The following is a 22,391-nucleotide window of genomic DNA, read 5'->3' on the forward strand; positions in this document are numbered from 1 at the left end:
AACTCGTCAACACAACCTCAAAATTAGTAATCATTCAAAAATATGACGTGTTTCTGACATATAACATTAAAATATCTGACCTTTAGGAGCACAGCCATTCAGCCACAAGTGTAATAGTGTAACAAGAACAATTTCTTAAGGTTTATGTTAAGAGTTTCAAGTTTTGACCTTTAATTATTGCAACCTCGTTAGCCCAATCACTAAGCACATGGTGCCGAAGATTACTTATCCCTCATCTGTCCCTTTGGAGCAATTTGTCATGTTTGAGTTCAACATAACCTTTTATTTTATTGCCTCCATTAGGTCAGAACACAGTACTGAAATGTGTTGTCCAATAAAGTTCTGTTAAAAGTGATTAAGTGATGTAGCAGTTATGGCCTTTTAAAATTTTTGACCTCTAGTGTATATTTTTCCAGTGCAAAATAAAGAAAATTAAATGCCGCTTGAACTAAATATGACTAATCCATATTATATGTAAACAATGGATCAAATGAATATGTGTAATGTGAGAGTTGCGGATCATGCCGAAACTCTACAGAGCCTTTTAGTGTCTTTCAGCTCATCGTTTTGGTTTCACAGGCCAGCAGTTCCTGTGTTTAGCAATGGCAGGCAGCTATTTTCACCAAACAAAACCTGTCCAGCACCAAACAGTTGACGGGCAAAGTTTGGGACCAGCTGGTGAACTCAGTGGAGTATTTAGCAGCTTAAGAGCCAAATAAGACCAAAACAGAGCTAAAAGAAGTGTAAATACTGGACTTACATTCATCAAGTGGACAGAAAACACGACGCAAAATGAATGTTGTGCATTTCCTGGATGTGTAAATAGGAAAATTTTAGCTAACATGTTCACCATATCAACCTTATAAAGTGATAGTAATATGTCATGTCCCAGCACTGAACCATCTTGCTGTAAGGTTTTTCTTTGTTGGTCAAATAGTAAATAGAAAAGGAGGAAATAATTCATTTGTACTCGTCAGAATTATCACACAATACTGACATCTAATTCCATCAACAAAAATCAATCAATCACACAACATAACTCAAACAAATTACAGAATTCTTGGCATAATTCTTATTTTGGATTTTGTGGAGGCAGTAATTATTACCTCTCATGGCGTCCAAGAAACAGATCCCGGCTTTGCAAGCATCCCTTTAGGGAGCAAATGAAGTGATCAATTAAAACTAGACAAAACTCAGATCCACTTAAGGAAACAGAAATCATACTGGATTTTAAAACCACAGTTGTGGCTTTTAGGTTTGCCAAGATAAGGAAGCCAGACCAAGTCCACTTCAGCACCATGTATCCTCTTTTTGAGCAAATAAAAAACCCTGATCATACCTCCAAATTTTGTCAAAATCATTAACAGATGTCTGTGGTTACATTGTAATAGATTGATGGATGGATTGGTCAGTGCCGCTGCTACGTACACATGCATAATTTGCTGTGTGTAGGGCACCAAGTGCTGGAGGGAGCACCAAACAGCACCTCAGTAAAGTTGGAAATATATTCACAGATTCAAACTTCCTGGATCGATAACTCATAAGTGAAATGTTGTTAAAACACGACACCTCTTCCCTACCGTAGTAAGGTAGACAATGAGCTACAACCTAACTTTCACCAAAACGAGCCATCCTCCGATTGTCTATAAAGTGCAACACCGAAAAGAGATACTACAAAAATATTCAATAACTTCACTCTTTTACAGTGTGGTGTCCCCAAAAATCACTTCACACATCAATGGTCTCCTGTTGCTTATACTACATTAAGTTTGGAAAAACTTATAGAGTGTAGACTCCCCAAAAATCAACTGTTATAAAATCACATTGATAAGGAAAATACATTTCTTTGGTTTATTTTATTGAAGACGTGTGTTTTTTGCCTGTTCTATAGTTCTGTAGTGTAATATATAGGCTACTGTCTTTGCACCACAGCGCTATTATGTTTAAGGCACCCAAATGGCCGGCAGCAGCCCTGGGATTGGTGTACACAACCCCAATCCATAGTCCCCTCTCCGGGTTTCATTTCGGGACAGCAAATACTCATTTTTCGGCCCATGACTTGACCCACATTGCTGTGCTCCTAACGGGCATGTGTCAGAAGGGCTCCTGAGCTGTAATTCCCCAAAGTTGCCTGACAGACTAATGCTACAAAGGTAAATGCGGCAGTTAAGGAAAAGTCCCAACCTGCCTAACAGCCATCTAGAGGTGAGTTTTTGGCTCTCAGGCTTTCGTTACGGTCAAACTTTCCGAGTGGAATCTGTCAATTTGTGAAAATGGAGGGCAACAATCATTTCCTAATGAGACCTGGATGATTTGTTTTTGTTTTATCTTGTTATGGTCTACCCAACAATGCTGCAGTTGTTTAATTGATGCAATGACTAATTCATTGTCCCTGTTAAATTCAGACCGTGCCTTTTTGTTTTAATACAACAGCATCATCACACCATTTTACTGCATTAAGAGCCACTTGATATTCTTCTAGCATTTCCCTTGCTGAAAGGTGTGATCATTAAAAGAAGAAATTAATTGCAAGTTGAAGTTTTCTTCTTCAGAACAAGTACGAGTGTGAATTCCACATCAGCTCCTTCCGCAAACAATTTGCTCCCTCATGGCTGGAGGGCAAATTTATGGTTTTAATTGTTTTAACAGTGTGGCTTCATGAGTCATTGAAATAGCAAAGTTCACTTTTTTTTTTCTGTCCGCTAATGTAAAATGTCTACCTGCCCTTTAAGAGGGTGATGGAGGTGCAAAAAGACTGTGTAATGCAGAATAAGCTCACCCCCGTATGAAATTCTCTTGACATTCAGTATTCTGCATTTATAAAACAAGACCGTTTAAAGAGAAGAGTCCCTTCACTCGCAACAAGGAGGTCCCAAGTGCAAATCTTGGGCCTGGTTTGTTGTGCATCAGACAAACTGAACACTCAAAAATGCAACAAACAGGCCAATGAGTATGAATGTGAGTGTGTGGCTCTGTGTTTATGGATACAGATAATGTATCAGCTTGAGGGTCAGGGCTTGTAAAAGAAAACTTTATCCAACAAGTTACATTGCATCATTGATGCCGTCATGGTGGTTGCCAGACGACATTAATTACGGTTCTTCAAGAGATGTCCGATATTCACGCTTTCAGAATAGTAAGTGTACTGTACACACACACATATATATATATAAACTATAATTTGCACCAATACTTTGCTTTAAAAAGGCACATTTTCCACTTGCTTTAAATGAATAATAGTATAATAACTGCTGTCAGGGTATGTCCAACTGTGTATAAAAGGCACAGTCCATTTCACAGTAAACATGTCACTGGTAAGGGTCCACCACTTCACTCTTGCACAGTATTGCATAATACAGCTTCCTTTGTGCTGGGGAAAAAAGACTTAGTGTTTTGCACCAAGTGGAAGAACTTGTGGCCTTTCTTGAAGTCAAGACTGTCAGTGATCGCTCCGTCATCACCGCTGTCACCCAGGCGAGCCAGTTGCCCTGGCAACCAAGTTAAATGGGTGTATTGAAGAGTGGACTCGCATGCACAGATAATGCATTGTTAAGGTTTTGTAAGGCTTACAAGTTAACAAGTCACCCCCTCCTCTCCCCAACCCCCCTTGCAATTATAACGCCTCCGTCGAGTCAAGTGCTGTAAATTTTCATAATGTGAAAAACACTGTGGCGAAATGTATTGTTTGATGTCAACACGGTCTGATCCACAGTCTGTCCCTTTTTATTGCGAGAGGGACAAATAGCTTTCATCACTTTTTCTTAAAACAAATATGTTTTGCCAACAGTGTAGTATGTCTACGCTCACTGTGTCCCCTGCAAATAACAAAACCAGTACCACAAATTTTAAGTTTGAGTCCATTGATGTTTTCCTTTGCAAGATACAGAGATGGAAAGTAACTCAGTACATTACTCAAGTACTATTAGTATTACTTCAGTGCAATTCTGAGGAATTTAAATTTGACTATAGCATTTTCATTTTATGTCACTTTATACTTACATTTCAGAGGGAAATATTGTACTTTGACAGCTGTAGTTACATTTGCATATTTGATTTTACATATAAATCATACACTCACTAAGGACGTCATTAGGAACACCTGTGCAATCTAAAGCAATCCAATCCAACAGCTCTGCCAGAAATTCTACTTATACATTTTCAGTTTTTGTTGACATTGTCAGAAAGGTGATAATTCTACTTAATGTTTATTATAGAGGTTGTAGTGGGGGGTGGTGTGGAGTGCATTATATCCTAACCTTTTGGCATACTCATATATGTTAATGAAGTGGAAAAAAAATTTGGAAGACTATGCTATAAAATGCACTCTAGCACACCTCCACCACCCACTACAGCCTCAATAATACACATAAAGTAGAATTATATATTATTATACTGATGAGCACTTTGTATTTCAAGAAATAAAAGGCTGTATCTACAACAATGGAGTATTATTTTTTTTTAGATATGCTGAGAATCAGAAGACATTTTAATAATTGTGGCCCAGTTTTACACACATGTAAGCCAAATGCAATACTCCAAGGATGTATTCACACTGCTATTCCTATATGTAATCACAAAAAAAAAAAAATCACACAAGGGATTTGTGCAAGTGAATCTGTGGCTGAAATGACAGTGTTTAATCAGTTTTTTTTTTATTGTCAGACCTATGTTAGGAGACTTTAAAAATACATACAAAGAAGATTGTGACAGGTTTTTCCCCTCAATATAATTGTGTTCTAAGGTGAGAAAACAGCATTTACATACAAGTCTCAAAAATCTCATATCATGCCTTTCCTTCTGGGATTTGACACATATGTAGAGTATTGACCTGCAATAAGGCAGAGGTATGGCCTTATTCATTCTGTCTGTCAAAATATATTAACATTTTTTTCATCTCCACAGCTCTCCCCAAAGAAAAACACATTTTTATATATTCTTCTTAAAGTGAGAAGTGAGCAGGTGGATGTTGTAGCAGTGTTACCAAGTTTAAATCAGTCAAAAGTTTGAGTCGATATCAAACCCCACAAAGGATGCATGCATCCACAATACATATGGCCCCTGGTTATTTTTAATAACACAAACAAATTTATAATTAATTGCAAGACAGTGGAATAAAACACTCAATTCAAATAAACTCAACAACACTATCAGTTCAGTTTTTGAAGGTTATATCAGAGCAAAAAGGAAAGAAAAAAAAAGTTCTTTATAGTTCAGTCCAGTTCGATATTATTCAGTTCAGTTTATAAAGCAACAACAACAGGACAAAAATTGAAACAAGGAAGTATAGACTTCATTCACGCGGTGGCCATTTTCTTCTGATGTCAGGATGGGAAGCTTGAACGCTGTCGAGTAAAGCCTGCGCGAGAATGTCAAGATGGTCAAAAAACTTGACTTGTTTACCATCACTTTCCTTCGATCAAACTGATAAATGGACAGATGAATTTGCCAGGATACAACAACTGGATTAAAGCTTACATCCACGATGTTGAAGGTAAGACCCGGCGCCTGCACTGGAGACACTGTAATGTTAGTGTAATAAGAGTGTTTGATGTCAATGTTAGCAATACTAAAATTGTCAGATGACAAATCAATCCATTGGCTTGTGCAAATGTTAAAAAGTAAGTAATGTTATATGGTTTCATGATCAACCTTTTTTATTTATTTTTTTATTTGAACCTACTCCTAACCCTCACCCGTATTTATGGTTTAAGAGCTTAAGACCTTGTTACATCATATGATTTTATACTCAGCCATTTCATTGTGCTGTCTACTGTCTACTCACACTGGGTCCAACACATGAATCACTGAGGTGACTGTGAAGCAACACTTAGTCTGTTGGCTTTTTTATCTCAATATATAAAATGTGATGGTAAATAGTTGAAAGTTCTGAAACATTTTCCCTTTAGCATTTAGAAATTTTTAGACACACAACTCAGAAAACTGTTCCATTGCTGCATCACAAGATGGGTCAAGTTTATTCGTACAGCACCTTTCAACAACAAGGCCATTCAAAATGCTTTACATAAGACATCAAAAGGCACAAGAGAGATCACTGTTGGCTGGCTATGTACCCTGTAAGATCCCTTACATGCTATCCTAGATTCTAGTATCACCATTATGAAACTTGCTGTGAACTCTGAACCACCAAGAATTAAAATCCTTCAATAGTTAAAATAAATATAAGAATAGTGTGACCCAGAGGTTGACTAAACTTCTGTGGAGAGGGCTCTGCTAAGTACTGTAGTTGTGTGAGATTAAAAAGTGACTTCCTCTGTTTTCTGTGTAGGTAGAGATGCATTTCCACCACAGCAATGGATATGTGTCCTATCAGAACTCTGAACTCCGCAGCATCCCACAAGACAGAAATACCAACTGGGTCACAGCAAGATTAAATCAACTTTAAGACATCAAGTATTTTGGTCAATACACTGGCATAAATAATGTCTCTTATAAAGATGATTTGGCAACACAAAATAGCAGCGTATTAAACAGCGTTTCACTATTTGCATAACATAGCTGCTATCTCAGCTGTACCAGGTCACTCTGACCAGAAGTGACTGCAACGTTGCCGGTTAGCTGCCAAATATATTTCCAGCCTGCTACAATGATTATAGCTTATCTGACACAAGCCATCTTGATAGATATTTCTATACAGATAATGTCACTTTAAAGCTCTATTATTAATGTTTTACACTATATTAATGTTGTAGAGTACAACTGTTCTGAATGTTGGATTAACAAAAACATGTATTCTACTGACTGATGTAGTATATGTTGTATACTGTATCTTTTGCATGACTTGTAATACCATTAATGATATTTTCAATGTTCCTGCTAAAAACAAACACATTTCATTTAAAGAGATGGATGTTTTCTGGTCTCAGTTAATTTATTTTCACAACTCAAACCTCCTGAATAAAGTACAATGTGTTGAAATGGTGATCTATAGAATTTAAAATAAAAAGGTTGCATAGGAGTTATGAGTTTGCAGTCATTGTCTCCTTTGTTTACAACTGAAAACACACTACAAACACCCACTTTTATCTACCCCTTGTTTGACCATGCAGATGTATAAATTATGTAAATTTAACAAAGAAGTGATTTCAGGTTTATATATATATATATATATATACATATATATATATATTTATTACACTCACCGGCCACTTCAGAACACCTGTGCAATCCAATCTAATGCAATCAAATACAATTCAGCTCTGTCATAAATTCTACATTTATGAAGCTTAAACATTTTCAGTTTTTGTTGACATTGTCAGAAAGGTGATAATTCTACTTTATGTTTATTATTGAGGTTGTAGTGGGTGGTGTTGGTGTACTGGAGTGCCTTATATTGAAAAGTGTTCCTAATATTTTATCCACTCCATTAATATACATGAAAGAGGCAAAATATCAGGAACTGAACTGTACTTTACAGAAATCCACAAACCCCCAAAGCTTTAGTCAAGAAGAAAAAAGGCAAAAAAAAGGACAAATGGCCACCAGGCTTTCGCCAACTCTGGTTATGGTGGTGAGTGTTATTAAGCTGCTGTCGAGTCTCTGGAGACGTTTCGCTGCCCAATCTTTGACGGATTCCTTTGGATGATGAGAGGAGATGATTTGCCAGGTTCATGGACACACACACACGTGAATAAGGAACGAACGTGGACTTAACACGGTGCAAATGCCTGGGTAGGCTGATGAAAGGGAGGTCCACCATCCAACACCATACTGATTTGTGCAACTCATCATAAAGATACGTAAGGGGCCGGTCTTCCTGAAAGTGGGTAAATCAGAGCCCTATCACTGGTTGACAGGACTGGTGGGTGTATGGAGATGAGCAAAAAAAAAAACAGACTGATCAACATCATTTGGGCGATCACCATAATGTTGCACCTCAAAACATCAGCTGCCTCGATAATATGTCACAATAAGCCTTATAACGGTGCATGGAAGTGGGCTACACAAACAGAGTTATGCACATCATTGACTAAAGTGTTTTTTCCCTTCAAGTGAAAAGAAAACATTATGTATTTGGTCAAATTGAGGAGGGAAGAAACAAGTGAAAATCTGCTTGCCTCAGCAACTTCTCAAACACATAAACACACTTTGTATTCAACACAAGAAAAGTAGGATTATTATGATTAATGTGGTGCACGGATGTTTTTAAGCAAATGACAGGGAGCAGAGCTATTGGGACATTGTTGATTCTGAAAAATTACACATGCTCAAAGTTGTGTGCATACAGCAAATGGTCCAAAGTGATGTAGACTTAGATAAATTGAAGGTCTGTCAGCCTGGAAGGGATTTCCAGATGGTCAGAGCATGCTCAGACTGTCAACCTCAGTGTGTCATTTTATAGAGCCTGAATGTATTATCTAAGTACAGAAAGTATCTGAATTTGCACATATGGGTGCGAATGCGTGTTTACATATTCACTTGCTGTGTCATAAATTTTTTCCCTAATCTGTTATCTTCTCTGTGATTTTAAGATCCCCTCCAGGCATGTTTTAAGATCTATCTAAAATACTCTACTATGAATAATAATTTGTGTCTAATATGTTTAGATATAAAAAAAAGTTCAATTATCTCATTAAAATCCTTTAAATTACATCTACTCCTTCTATCTCATTAAAACCTTCAGACTATGAATATGTAAATATTTGTCTTTTCAGAGGTTTAACTGCTGGACACAAGATGTTTCCTCTTCACTGTGAAGTCCATTCTCAGTGTTTGTGCACTGGAGGCTTCAAAATGACATCAAAATGATGTAAGTTGTATGCTGGAAGACACTTGGCTTCCAAATCAGTTGTGATGTCACAAATATTTTATATTGAACTGAGATTTTCAGTGAGCCCAGATGTGATAACAAACTGCACATACATCATTCTGCACAGTGAAGCTCAAATATCCAACTGTAGCAACAATAAGCAAAACATACTTTTGAATGGAGGGGGACTTTAAGACACAAAATCATGGCTCAGATTCAAATATCCACCCTGGTGCGAAACAGTGAATCAATCTAAATTAACAAACCAAAATGTACAATGGCAGTGTAAAACATGTAACCACTATCTTGTAAAAATGGGTTCATATTGCTAACAACATTATGTGCAACCCAGAAAGTGTGACATCCTTATAACACACAGAAAATAGATGAAAAGATTGATACCATTCTCATATCTGTGTGCAGGAGAGCTTAGCTTAGCATAAAGACTGGAAGCAGGGAGACACAACTAGCCTCTAAAGCTCACTAATTAACACACTGTTTCATGTTTGTTTAATCCATTCACAAACGTAGATGTAGAAACCACAATTACTTGATTTTCCCTGACCATAACCAAGTGCTTTGAGTTGCCTAATTAAACAGGTGTAAAGCATGGCTTAGCTACCAGGAGCAAACACTGCAGGAAAAACAAATGAAAAAAACTGCTGACAGTGGATATTTTGCAGATATATGCAGTATGAATACTTAGCAATGACAGTGCACCATTTCCAGCCGTGTTCTTTGTAAACATCTCCGCATTAGGCTGATAAAAAAACATAATTCATTGTTGCATGATGATGAAATTCCACAGGGAAACGGGAAACGCAAATGTGTCAATAGCCGCGCTGGTGCCGCAGTAGCTGACAAACAAGAAGCATGAATCAAATATGCATGACATGACACAAAAGAAAAACCATGTTTGTGGGGATCTCGGGAGATTGAGAAAGCAAACTGAGCACAAAAACGGGCATGTTAGTAAATCCTGCTCAGTAAACATTTAAGAGTAACTAGAAGCACTAAATAAATGATGTCTATTAAGTAGAAGTGGGGCTAAAGCCTAAAAAGCCCTCTTGCTTAACACCTTACTGGCACAAATTTAATGTGGCCTTCGAAAAACAACAGCAACAGTCCTATCTTTGGTGGAGAGAAGAACCCAGCCGCTCTGTCTAAGCTGTGATTGAGAAACCCCAGGACAGCCTCCTGATTCAGCACACAATGTGGACCGCAGATAGAGGAATCACTCGGCCCCTTGGCAATAAAAAAAAACACAGAGCACCTACATTGTGTCTCTGTCTTAGTGAAACACACATTCACACCTTCTGTATCTCTCTGCAAAGAGACTGCTGCTATCTTGGAGTTGACTCAGTTTCCTCAACATTTCTATCCTCAGTTGTATCCTGCACACATAAATCAGTTACAAAACGATCGGCTAATTGTGTTTGAACAGTCTGAGAACGTTGCATGCTCCAAAAAGATGGTTGTGGGATGTGCCGGTGGTGCTGTTGCTATGCGACTAACGCAAATTTGTTTGAAACGCTTTTCAGTTAAATATTTCTCTTTCAAAATCATGTTCAACTCAATAGATCAGTTGTGCAACTGAAAATTACTTTAGAAACAAAGACAGTGTGGAGGAGAGATTCCTAGTGGAAACTAATTTTCTTATCAGTTGGTGTAAAGTTTGGGAGGCCTACAAATCTGAGTTCTTTTATCTCTCTTCTTTGGGTTATAAATGTGTTAGAAGTGACCTAACAAATAACATTTATGCAACTGTGTAAAATGAAAACACATTTGATAACTTAAAAGAAAGTTTTGATATTTTTCAACCTGGGTCAACCTTGCTCTCAAAATTGTGACCATGTGGGTCATGCTAACTTTGCACTCGCCAACTCTGATGTAGAGATTCAGGAAATTCCACCAAAACAAGGCAAGCAGCCCGAGCCTGCTAAAGTTTCCCAAATAAACTTCGATTTCAAATGACTTTACAAGTAAAACACAGAAATTAGCCCCCTTCATTAGCTATTATCGCTAACTGCATGGAGATCTTCTTAAGGGGAACTTGCCAGCTCACCATTTGGAGTGATCTGTTGATGTCTTTCTTATTATTAAACTCTATTATACTACTTCTATTCAACATTTATAGCATTTTTACCATAGTATCAAACATTCAAAATATACTGCATCTCACTATTTCTTATGATCTGCTACCCATAAGCAAGGCTGCCCAATTGTTTTCATTTGTATAGTGTTGTATAGGCATTGGCCTGAATGTATGTGAGTAATATTTTTACATTTGTGAAAAGTTTTCTTTAAAACTTTTAACCATCAGGGTGTCTCATATGGGTTGGCATAGCAACAAGTAAAGGCTGGCTTGCATAGCTGGACTATGTATGACTAACCCATCTGATTGCTTTAGTGACCTGTCAGATGTATATATTTAATAACAGTGAGTGAAACACACTTCAAGGATTACAAAAGAGCACTTATATATTCCACAGTACATATAGGAGCGATCATTTAATAGTTGTTGACTTTACAGCATCTTATCTGTACATTTATTAGTTTTGTCAAGTGAGGGCTGAAGTACCTGTTATTCTTTGAAACGTACAAGACAGGTGTCAAGGGATGAAAATCACATCCTGAAGGAAAACCTTTCATTCTTACATTATTAGACAGATCTGTTAGACAGCAAAGGGAAGATGATTTGCAGCTTAAGTGAAGAGCGTCACTTAAACCCATCAAACATCCATTAAACGTCATTTTTAATCTCTGCCATTGATCCAGAGTGCCGCAGATCAACAACGGTTACAAGAATATCACAGCTATTAAATTAAAAGGGTTTCTAAGATACCTGACAGGTCATATGGTGAAAATAAATTTGATGTATATTTTACTTGCAGGACAAAGGATAAAAAGGTAATCCCGCTCACTGTTTGAAGAACAAAACTAGAACAGACAACTTGAGGAGGATCCTTGTCATAGTGACACATTTACTGTTTGTTAATGAGATTGTCTAATAATCTAACATGTTTCTCATCTTTTGTTCAAATGGCTGCTGTTCTGATGCACCTGTCTGTCAATGCAAGTGTGCAGAATTTTTTTTTATATTTGCAGGAAAACCACAGAGACATGACACACTGCCAGGGTCTTCTCAACGAATATTTATATGTTTAGGTGTGTGGTGCTGCAAACTTTCTTCTGACTGCATCCATAAGTAACTTTTACAGTCTGTCAGTTGCCTCGGTCACAAAGAAGCTGTAAAATTCTTCTTTTTTTTTTCTTTTTTTACACAGTTTATGGGGTTATTTTGTCTTTAATTTAACACCGCAATTAGGATTTTAAGGTGTCTGGATCGTCTGATTAATTATATGATACAACTTATATTGTCAGTTTACATTGAAATTCATTTTGCATCCTCAGGCAGTTCTGTTCAAGAGATTTACACACAGATTAGACTTACAGTTAAACATATGACAGTTTTCATAGATGTACAAAACACATCAAACAGTCATGTCAATCATACATGTCATGTTATATCCTCTGGATTCAGATCTCAGTTAGGACAACACTGATTGGTTTAGCAACAGAACAGACTAATGTTTAAAAGAATTCTTCAGCTTGCATTTAAATTGAGGGACTCTAAATTGCCTGTAAGAGGGCAGAAGTTGGTATTCTCCATTTAAAACATGTGAGGAGTCAGAAGAGATACTATTAGCAAGTCTAAGCATGCTCTTGTTGTGTGCTATTTAAAAGGAGTGTGCAACAGGTTGGCCAATAATCTTCACACAAATTGGGGTTTGATTATGTAGTTTAGTTTTAAGTTTCACAGATAGGCTGCTGAGCCAGGCCGTACTGCAGTACAGCATCACACTCTGAATAACCGATTTAAAAAATAGAAAAATAATCTTGCTACTGGCTGGCTGTCAGTCAGCAGAGATAGTAAGGTGGAATCATCAGAGTATTTTAGAAGAAACCGGTTGGACACACTGATGGTGCAATCTGAAGTGTACAATGTAAATAACACAGGTGAGCTAATGCGGCCTTGAGGTTAGGGATGGGTATCTAGAACTGGTAGTTCCTGACTGGTCAGTACTGAAATATTGATAAGCTCCTGGACAAATTGTGCTGCTGTCGGTATTTACATCATGTTAATTCATTCTAACATAGCTGACATTTTCAAATTCCTAACCTTTCCCTAATGATGACAAAGCTGCCTGCGTCAGGTGATTACCTTTGACGTTGCGTAACTGTTTACATGCTGTCCTCTCCGGTCATGGCTGACAGTGCAAAACTTTCAAAAGTGTGGGTTCACTTTACTAAATTGAATGAAAATGCAGCTAAAAGAAAGGTAGTTGTGTGTAAAGGGGGTAACACCGGCAACCTCATGAAACACTTACAAATACAACATAGTTTTCTATAAATCTGATGTAGTGCAGCGTGTTTGACTGCTTTAGCAAAGCAGCTGCTGCAGCTACTGTACGTCCTCAGTGCAGCCTCCCAGCTCCGATGCTGATGGGATTTGCCAAACTAAAGTCAAGGTAACACTCTTGTTACTGACTCAGAACACAGTAAACATTGGTTTTAAGCACTTCTAATACATGTTCCTAAATAATCCCATAGACAACATTAGTTGAGCAGCAGCCACAGCTACATTCCTCATTATATATACAGGAAACCCAGGAAACAATTTAACTTGTTATTTCTGCCAAAAAAAAAAGGCATGAAAAAATAACTTGAATCTTTTCACATCTTTTCATGTCATGGGTTTATTTTTTGCACCAAATAAGAGTATCGATAAGTATCCGTATCGATAAGTATCAATATATAATATCATTAAAATCCTAACGACATCCATCCCTACTTGAGGTGCTCCAATATTAGTTCTGATTGGAGAGGAAAGTGTATCAATTACCTTTACTGGCTGTATTCTGTTTGTGAGAAAAGAGTTGCACCCGTAAATGAGGTTTGTATTGAACTGTAACTGAATCAGTTTGGACAGGAGTAAATCAGGCTGAATTGTATTAAATGCAGATGAAAAGTCCAGGAATAGAGTTCTGGCATATGTTTCAGGTTTGCGTGACAGCTGCATTTTCCTTTCTGCAACTTTGCTTGTAGGCAAACTGAAAAGGGTCCTGTTTGTTACCTATTGCTTAGAAAACAGGATAAAGCTTTTATATAAACGTATTCACTGTTATAACCTCTGATCCAGCCAACAATATGTTGCAATATTTTTGCCTTTTTCAGTTTGACACTACTTACTGAGTAGATACAAAACAGTTTGTGCCCAATTTGATGTATGTCCTGTTGAAACGGGATGTTAGGCAGAACATAAAACAACTCAAAATGTGAATTGATTGTTAGCTTAAGCTGCACTTATCAAAATTAACAATGGGTCCGATGACTATGTTAGATGTGAAAGGGGTTGCTCATAGTGATGGACAGACAGAGAATTATTAAAGAGAGAATATTAAGGAGCATCTTTCAGATCATCGTTTTGGATTTGCTGCCCACAACTTTACCGTTTTGGTTCACTGCCACCAATCTCGTCAGTGGAAAAGCTCTAATAAATCCACTTTACACTAGAAAACATTAGCTGCTAGGTGAGCATCTTAGCTAAAGAGCCAAATATTTCCCCCAATAGTTGGTGGAAACCAAAACAGAACTAAAAGGAGAGTAAATATTGGACTATAATTTATTGGGTGACACAAACATACCAAAAAATTGTTTAATTAATACTGCTTGAAGGTGATGAAAGATTTTTGATTTGATGGGACAACACAGAGACAAGGGAAATCTAAATAACTAAATAAATAAATAACGTTCATTTGTGAATGATGAGGTTACCATGAAAGTTGTTTTCCAGAACTGGCAGTTTTCCTGGAAATTAAAGTGTCCATTCCATGATTCAGAATGATCAGCCTAGAAATAAAATGTACTTGTAAACTTTATTAGTCAAATAAAAAGGTTCGTAAACTAAGTTTGTTTATTCAATACACTTCTAAATTTCCTTTTACTCAAACACCCACTAAATCTCAAAGACAGGCGACAATAACAGTTGGTGTTAAATCCTGCGGCATGCGTGTCAGCCTTTATGAACACATGCATGAGGCTGTTCCTGAACATCCTCGAAGCAGGAGTGAGCTGTGTGGGCAGCGGCGCGGATGCGAAGGGTTAGGTGAGATTGTGAAGGGGAGTCTTGCAGAAAGTAATCCCCCAGCGGCACGCCAAGCGAGCCTCTCGGTGGTCAGAGGCTTTCGTCAGCTCGCTCATTAAAGCCCCCCTATCTCTTTTCCTCTCTGCTTCAAATTGCCTTCCCAGCCTCATACTGCGCCGGGGCCATAGGGTCAACAGATTATCTTCTTAATCCCGTTAATCCGTCCTCACATCAGTCCGGGATGATTCTCACCATAATTGTATTCGCTGCCGCCTCAATTAGAAAGAAGCAGGGGTCTGAGGAAATGAGGTGGAATGAGACGTCATGATGGATCAGCGACGCGGACGCACATATGTTTGCGGTATGTGTGTGTGTGTATAGCGGGCACGCGCAGAGGAGCGAATCAAAGTTCAAGGCTGCGGAAAGTGGTCGGGTTTGGTTCCTGACTGTTGCCGAGGCGCTGACAGTAGTTCAGTGAGGTGAAATGACGACGGCCTGACCGCTCTGTGCTCCTGTCGTCTAGCTGATAGCATAGCTTAAGGACCGAACCGACGGAAGCATTGACATGCACGGTGAATGTACATATGAGTGTGTGTCAAAAAGACATGTCAAAGAACCAATCCGTGTGTGCAGATGAGCGCAGAATGTGTGAAGTGTGTAAATAATATGTAAAAACACGAGTTCACAGTGCAAGAGCATCTGTGTGCTTCTTTCCGCTTCTCCTATTATCCCTGTCAGTGTGGTGAGTCAAAGGTTAACCACTCCTAATGGGTGGACATTATGTTAATTAGAAGATCTATTAGCATCCTGTCAGATTAGGCTCAGCCGACACGATGCACGGTCATAGGGGCGAGAGGCTGGGAAAATCCAAGAGAGGTTTTAGCCCCCTAGAGAACTTTCCTTCCTAATGGCTCCACACTGTGTGGCAACTGTCTTCAAGCTGGGAGTAATGTTATAGGTAATGGCCAGGAACTAAAGACATCTAAAGAATGTGGTGCACCAGACTGAGGAGGCAGTTAAAGGTTTCATTGTACCTGCAGTTAATTTTTGTTCAGTTCAAACCAAGGTAAAATGCAATCTGTTCTTGTATTGGCTTTCCTTGGGTGCATAGTGTCCAATTACAAGTAAAACACATTGCTTATTGGACTGACTTTTGGAGTTGCTGTAACTTTAACTAAGTTTTATTGATTCATCCACCCATCCATGCATTTAGCAGGTGAAGGAAAGTAGCCCCATTGCCCCTCTCCCGAGCTACTTCCATCAGCTATTCCAAGGGTATCCCAAGGCGTTCCTAAGCCAAATGGGATATATTACTCCTTCAACGAGTTCAGCTCCTGCCTTGGGAGATCGTCCCAAGTGGACATATTGTACCTCAACTGGCTTTTTTCAATGCAAATGAGCAGCAGTTCTAACTCTAGGCTCCTTCCAGATGTCTGAGTTTCTCACCCTGTGCTTAAGGGTAAGCCCTGTGAGTGAAATTCATTTAATGTGCTTGGATCTCTTGCTTTTTGTCGCTACCAAAAGCTAAAGACTATAGGTGATGGTCAGAATGCAGATTACTGTTAAATCAAGAGCTTCATCGTCATTTTTAGCTCCCTTTTCACCACACAGTTCAGTACAATGTCTGCATTAATGCACACTCTACACCAGTCTACCTGTCGATCTCCTATCTTACCTGTAGTTGTGTCCAAGACCCCAAAATACTTGAAGTCCTTAACTTGGGACAACAATTTGTTACCAACCTGAAGTGGGAAATCCCCGGTTTCCTGGCAGAATTCTTAACCTCAGATTTAGAAGTACTGACTGTCCTCCTAGCTTCACATTTGGGAGAAACCATCCCAGAACCACACTAGAGGTCACAGGTCAAGCGAGTGAGGCCAGCAGAACTACTTAATCTGCCAGAAACAGAGATGAAAACCCAAGATTACAAAACTACACCTTCACCACTCCTCCACTAAACTAGAGATCAAAATCAGAAACAGAATTGGTGACAGTCCAATATTCACTGAGAACTGGTAGCATTATGGACTATCCTGTATTTCACCTGCTCTGCTGTTCAGAGCGGTAGAGACCACAGGGGAGAAATAGTCGAATATGATCATCAGTCCAGGCTGCAATTTGCCCTCAATTAATTTTTTTGTGCAGGGCTTTTCAAAATGAGAAACTGCTGGCTATGAGATGTCAACATTCATCTTTTCCCCTTTGAAAACCTATGGTTTATGACTTATTTCTAAGACAGTAGATGTACAGTTGTTCCAGCACAGAAGTATAAGAATCTGTATTGCATTATCACTCCTGACAGACTGCACCAGAGTACATTTGGAGGAGGACTGAGACCTGCACTGTAAGACCTTTCAGCGCGGATATTTATTTGTTTTTGAATGACCTAAGCTGCACAAACAAACTGCACTAAAGGAGTAAATGGTGCATGATGTGGGTCGAAGAAACACTGCAAACAAGCTTAATGTGAAGGTATAAGAACATTTTTTTTCCAGTGTGTGGACAAGATGAAGGCTATTATGAACTTTTATTGAAGTTTTAAATGTGGAAATGTCATTGCTACTAACACATAAATTGATTGTGTGAGAGGATTTCACTGTTGCAAGACATATGTGCACTTACTTTGTTTTGGGTTTTTTTGCAAGAATCTAATTTTTGCAAGAGCCTGAATGTCTCAGTTCAGCCAGATTCCAGTTTTTCTGCAAATAAACAGCTTGTGTACTGCTGATGCTTCACCTCCAAGCTGTATAAACTTCTTACCTTACACCACCTTTGCAATTTCCATCTGCATGATTGTCTTTGCTGTTAGATTGTTTACATCCATTTCACTGCTTAGCATTACACTGTATATTTTATTATGTTATCAGCTGCAGTGACTTTATGATTATAACTGGAGTGTGTAGTGCCCAGGGGCCCCACTTATCCAGGATGCTCCTCCACTAGAATTAATATGCTACTTGATACTACCAGGGTTCAGTGCTCTGCTTCAGGTGTACTTTTAGTCGCTGTCACTGCCTCTCTCATTCACTTGGTCACCTTTTCTGAATGGTAATAGCTGTAATTTTGTCAAAGAAAGAATCCCTACGCATTATCTGGTGTAAAAAAAACAAAAACATCCTAAAACGTCGGGGGATAAAGTCTTGCAAAGCATCAGCGCAGTGAGAAAAAAGACCCGGGTGAAACTGAAGGTCATCCTTGTGAATGGATTACCCCTTCAATCTGTCTGACCTTCAGTGTCTCCATGTCTGCTGGTCTGAAGTCAAGCTCAGGTGACCTTTGGATTTTTTACACAGGACTCCTGGCCCACCGACGTAACTCTTATCTTTCTCCGGGGCTGATAATGCCTTTCCTCCCCCTACTCATCTTGATGTGGAAAAGTCAGCTTTCCTCATATCGCTAGATGCAGTAAGAAAGATTATGACCTGGCAGGTGTGTGTGTGTGTCTGCGTGTGTGTGTGTGTGTGAAAAATGAGTATCCTGTACGACGGTGAAAGACAGAGATAAAGGAACATAAAATTGGTTAAATTGCAACACTGGAATAATGGCCCCTAATTTCTTTTTAGAGCTTTCACATTTGAATCAAAGTGCAGTAATGACCCAGCTTACTTTTAAGGCACATTTTGTCTTCAACAGACAAAAAAAAAAGAGATTAAAATACAAATACACGTTTAAAAGAGGCAACATTAATACTTGCAGAGCTCCATTCTTGCGGTTCCTTATCAATAACCGAGCTACAGCCTTTCTATCAATGTTTTGCTTTAATAAGAGTTGAGGATGTCATTTTCTCTTGTAACTTTTTAAGCACAAGAAGTGTCGAATACACTGAACACAGTCAGCCTAAGTTTACAATTCACAGTATGAAACGGCAACATCATATTTACTGTATATAACCACAATTTGGAAAACCAATGGGGAAAAAAAAGACTCAAATCACAAACACTTGAGACAATTGCAACATTAATAACTGATAAAAACATCCCTAAAATGAGACAAACAATATATCTCTCTACGGTGTGAGCATTCTGCTGCATGTGCCAGTGTGAGTGACACCATGATTGGCAAAATAAATGTAATTGCAGTACTCTGACGATAACAAATCTGTTATCTCTCCTCTCTGTCTCATCTGCAAACCATTCAAGCAGCAGCATCTCATTTTTAGCAGCACTGACCATCACTCACTTCCGGTGGTTAAAATGACAAATGTTGCTGGTGGCAGGTCATATATTATCAGCTGTCGCTAATTAAGTTTAACTGTGAGAGTAACCTGATGACAGACTAAAGTGAAACTTTGGCTGTTGATGGGTTTGTGTGCGTTCTGACCAAAGATCATTTGTTTTTGTAGTTTCCACAAAACTGACAGACGTCTACTCTAGGATTACGATCTAGCTGATCACATCTCCTCAGTTTCAGGAGTCGTATTCTTCCAGCTGAACTTTCATTCATGTCATATCTATAATATAAGCTTATAGACATAACAGTTTTGAGCCAGGACCAAATATAAGTATTGGATCAGACTCTGTGTTGGCAGGTACCTAGTATTAAAAACCAAAAACACTTAATTAAAAGTTCCTTTCTTTGTACCGGATCCAACACAATAATTATTTTGGAATAGATGTACTGTATGAGCTTTTTAAGGTATAAACCATCCGCAGGATCTAACTTCAATTACTACTTCAATGAACCATCTTGACAAGCATTTGTGTGATGATCTGACGTGATTGATTTAGCACAGCATAGGTCAGAGGTGTCCTGTTTCAATGTTAACAGCTTCCGACAATGATGGGGATGCTTGTCACCATTTAACACTATAACTGCTGCATTTTATAGTAAATTACATACAGTATAAAAGCTCTGCAGTTGACATTTTTGAGGCTTTTCTTTACAGTACACTGACTGAAGAGTGACAACCGTGAACAGGCAGTAATAGCACTATTATACTTGTGTATATGGCCTAACACTGGCTGATAATAGCCAGTTTAATATCTTCCCTACTGTATGTGCCACACATTCAATCACACGTTAGCGAGTACAGGGACTGAGGAGATGAGCAAAAATATCTGGATGGCTGTTCCGCCCATGTGGCGAGCGCCAGGCTTTTTTGCTCAAGCTGAAAAGAACTAAAGGAGGTGAATACGACACGTTTTGGTTCAGGTGTCCTCCAAGAACTAGGGCAGATCCTCTCAAAAATAGGAACGTAGCTTCAAGGTGAAGAATGGCGCCATGCACAGATCAATGACCTGAAGCGAGATAGACAGGAGATCAGGATTTATAGCATTCTTGCTTTTCACATACATCAACACCGCATATGATCAGTTACATGACAAAGTGGGACTCAGTGTCCCCGCCAGAACTCATCTGCAGCTGAATTAAAGGTTTAAGAAAAAATTCTTGAGATGATGCTGTTTAAATACCAATCATTCTCCGAGCAAAACAACGCTGAAACACACGCTGGTTGAAATGAGTTCAATAAACATCCGACAGCGTCACGATGGAGAGAATTCTGCAAGCAGGAATGCTGTGGCATCAGTCTGCAACACAGTTTCATAGATTATACCACAGATTTACTAATACAGTAGAGTTTGGGCTTCAATATTTACCACAATACATTATAAAATAGCAATTTGGAAAGTATCAGGTGTCTCCACCATGCTTTAATTTATTAAAAGTGTTAATACATCCTATCTGTTTTGGAGGTGTATTTAATAGTATTCACAAGTTCTTAACAAATCTCCATTTCTCAACAATTTCAATAATAGAAAACGTCCCTGGAGTCGCCTGTGTTGGGTGTAAAAATATACAGCATATTTTATAGTAATAGTAATTATAATGTCCTATTCTTCTAATCTGATGAGTAGTTTTAGTTGTAAAACTAGTGATCAAAAGTAACAGTAACTCTTTTTTCTTCCTCTCTTTGAAGACACAAACACCTGACTGACATGACTTTTGTCTCTATAAACACACAAAGACACACACTTTCAATTTTCCTAGTGTTTTATTTCTTTAGTGTTATTTTTGCATTTTAATATTTTCCTTTGCCTTTCTTGCTTCTTGTCAGTTATTTTTTGCTCTCCCTTTGAGCTTGATAGATTTTTATAAGCCCTTCTTTTTTTAGTCTCATCTTCACAGATGGTTGTATCAAAAGAATAATCAAAATCTTTGATTTTTATTTTATTTTTTATGCCTTTCTCCAGTGGCTGGTGATCACTTCGTGGGCGGGCGGTGCATCTTTATAAGGCTTTAGTATTGATCACTCAATCAAGTTCTCTTTTTGGACTTTCAAAAGCTTTTCATATAGTGTTTTATTTCTGAGCACTTGGAGATAATCTCCCGTTAGCGTTTATTGGCATTGCTGGCAAAATTAAGCAGGGAGTCAAACAATTTCTCTCAACATCACATATTTATTCCCATTCTGTTTCATCTCTGTAGCTTGATATGCAACATAATTATAGATAGAAGATGAATAAAGGGAAATGTTTTAAAGGGATTGTTTGAAACTGGAAGATTCACCTGCAGTTCAAAGTGTAATCTGGTTGTCTTTAACTCTTTGTCCTGCTACAAGTTACCACTTATCATCAAGAGCAGGTTGAGCACATTGATTAGCCCTGGCCTGACACCATTACTCATTTACATACTGTTAGTCGCCAGTAATGGTGTATTGTTAGCCCTCTTTATCTACAGAGTTAGATGCTGCCATGTTTGTCTGATCCATCAGTAAACAGAGAAAACGATCAGCTTCTCTGTGGTTAACAAAAGGATATTAAATATATGTTTTAGTTACTAATGTTTAAGGGTTGCTGTCTCATTTTGTTCTTGTCTGCCATTTGACCTGAAAGTATTTTCAGTATTAAGATTTTCTAGTATTTCTACAACATAAAAGTAGTTTAAGGAATAAAGATGAAAAATCCTTGTTGGCCTGACATTTCAATTCAGCTGGTTATGATATATGTACTCATACATCCTTTTAAAAGGGGCGATGATAGGGACAGATTTCTGTTACAGAGAGAAGCAAACTGGATTCATACATTACACATTGAGAGCCTAAAGGGTTTGAACAAAGAACTGCTGTTGAGTTGCTTCATATAATCTATCAGGGTCCCTGCTATATCAGGATTCCATACTTAGATTGTGTAGAGGCATTTATTCTTAACATTGTATCTATTATATTTTCCTGGGCTCTCTTGATATGATTCAAGCTAGTTGACAGAGTCAGTTAACTTTTAATTAACCTTTAATTAAGTTTCTTTTATATGTATTTTGTCTTTACATTTTTTTCTACAATATCTTTCTATATACTATTGAAATGGTCCAAACTATTCAACGTCATATAGCTCTTTATTAAAGTTTACATGCTACTTGTCCTTGCTATCTTTGGATTCCTTATATGTTTATTGTGGATGTTGTTCTTGACATTTCTGCTATGACATTTTTCTATGCTCTCTTGAAATATACAAATTATGTTGGCTAACAGGGAACCAT

At 38.1% G+C, this 22,391-nt stretch overlaps 1 protein-coding gene across 7 annotated transcripts in view; it reads right to left on the reverse strand.

The window, feature by feature from the left end:
- LOC137177060 (neural cell adhesion molecule 2-like) overlaps window positions 1-22,391 on the reverse strand; it is a 432,349-nt gene that overhangs the window by 283,357 nt on the left and 126,601 nt on the right. The gene's annotated exons all lie outside the window — the stretch shown is intronic.

Source organism: Thunnus thynnus, chromosome 24 (assembly GCF_963924715.1).
Source record: "Thunnus thynnus chromosome 24, fThuThy2.1, whole genome shotgun sequence".
NCBI classification, from domain to species: domain Eukaryota; kingdom Metazoa; phylum Chordata; class Actinopteri; order Scombriformes; family Scombridae; genus Thunnus; species Thunnus thynnus.